This window comes from Galeopterus variegatus, unplaced genomic scaffold (genome assembly GCF_000696425.1).
Source record: "Galeopterus variegatus unplaced genomic scaffold, G_variegatus-3.0.2 Scaffold11110, whole genome shotgun sequence".
Lineage (NCBI taxonomy): Eukaryota > Metazoa > Chordata > Mammalia > Dermoptera > Cynocephalidae > Galeopterus > Galeopterus variegatus.
Window position 1 is genome coordinate 45,132 of NW_007737221.1, and position 1,839 is coordinate 46,970.

The following is a 1,839-nucleotide window of genomic DNA, read 5'->3' on the forward strand; positions in this document are numbered from 1 at the left end:
ATTAGAAATTTAAGATAAAATCAAGGTCTTTATAAATAACACAATGTTGAAATTAAGCAGAGTTAAATATCATAAAACCAAAGCATCTGACAAAATTAAAGTTCTTAATTTGAAGGTCACCAATATTAAGCTTCTGATAATAAATAGCTTACATATCAATAATGTAATCACATCTTCTGGTCATTTTGTCATATAATGATTATGCTGCACTGGGCTGTTTTGACCTATTTCCACCATCCACTCTCTTTTTCAATTTAGTGCTTGTTACCCTCGGCTGTCTTCATGGCACTTTCTAAGTGAATTGGCTCTTTTTCATTTGTCACTGCTTTTCTCAACATATGACATTCCTTGACAATTTTGCTTGTGTTAAATGGTTTTTCTTTTAGAGGAAAAATGCCACTATAGAGTTGAATTTTTTTTTTTAAAAAAGAGCAAATTTAAAAAGCCAAACAATGAGAATTTTAGGAGACTATCAACTATTAAATAGGTGAGAAATTGGTATTCACATTATTCTATATTCCATTCACAGGTATATATATAAAGATTTATCTCATAGGAGATGATTTTTAAATTATGTTTCCGAATTTGTATGTGATGGCATGTATAAAATAAATGGGAGTTTTTACATTGACATTTTACATGTTTTACATTTAGCATTCTATTACTCTAGCATTAGAAAAAATTATTAGCAGTATTTAGAATTTTAAATTTTAATGAATTTGTTTTCATAGCACCTTTTATGTGGCTCTAGATTTTGTCCATTCTTGATCTGGTGTTGCCTTTTGAAACTAAGCTGCATTATCTTACTGATTTTGAGAGATGCTAATAGAAAAGTAAGTGCAAGTGGGAAAGTTAATTGCTAATTACAGTTATGTGAAAATTAGATTAAATATTGATCCCATTTTTCCCAGAAAGTTAGTGAATAAAGGAAAAATATACAATGCTACAACATTTCTTATATCAAAAACTATGTGTATATATACACATATATAACTAATTATATAAAAAATCATAAGTATGTGTATATATATATACACACACATATATACTTAGTTTGAAAGACATTTTGTTTATAATACAGATAAAGATTTTAAATATAAATAGATGACAGATAGCTAGCTAACTAGTTAGCTATACAGCTACAGATTGTATAGACGGACCTAGATGATATAGATATGGAAAGACGTAGTAAAGAGCATATCAAAGAGATGGTCCTTTTACCTTTTCAAGCACCTTTTCTTTCTTATTTTAACACAAGTTCATGTTAATCCCAGATTTCGCAGAATGCTTATTTTCTTCTCTTAGTTTTATGTTCTGCAGAACACAGAGATAAACATTTTCATCTATAGGTGAAAAGATGATCTAATTTTAGTTTATAGTCATCGGTATCATAATGTTTTTAAATACCTCCAATCACACTAATGGATGTTTTGTTACCAGTATATTCTAGGAATCTTAGTTATATTGTCTTTTCATTTGCTGAAAATTAGAATGCTTTACAAATTATTTTTCTTTTTCTAATTTCTAAGTGCTAACTAGTTAAAATTGAATTTTAATGAAAAGTTCAAGATTTACAACACATTCTGAATAATCTGTTAATTTTCATTGAGTATTTTGGTCTTATGCACTACCTTCAAGTGAAAGAATAAGTTTAGTTTCCGTAACAGTCATACCACCGTGGGTTTTGGCGATGTCATCAGAGAAAAATCTATCAGTCACAGGGATATAACACTCTGGAACCATTGGTACTTATATAAGATATTGTTTATAATTCCTTATTTAAAATATGCAAATCACGGGCCGGCCCGGTGGTGCACTGGAGAGTGCGCCGCTTGGGAG

The 1,839-nt window shown here is 29.5% G+C and overlaps 1 long non-coding RNA gene across 2 annotated transcripts in view; it reads right to left on the reverse strand.

The window, feature by feature from the left end:
- The window catches only part of LOC103610415, a 37,873-nt gene that overhangs the window by 18,036 nt on the left and 17,998 nt on the right, over window positions 1-1,839 (reverse strand). For both annotated transcript variants that reach the window (XR_552209.1, XR_552210.1), the window contains one exon: window positions 1,222-1,314. This is a non-coding gene — a long non-coding RNA (uncharacterized LOC103610415). The remainder of the gene's footprint in view (window positions 1-1,221; window positions 1,315-1,839) is intronic.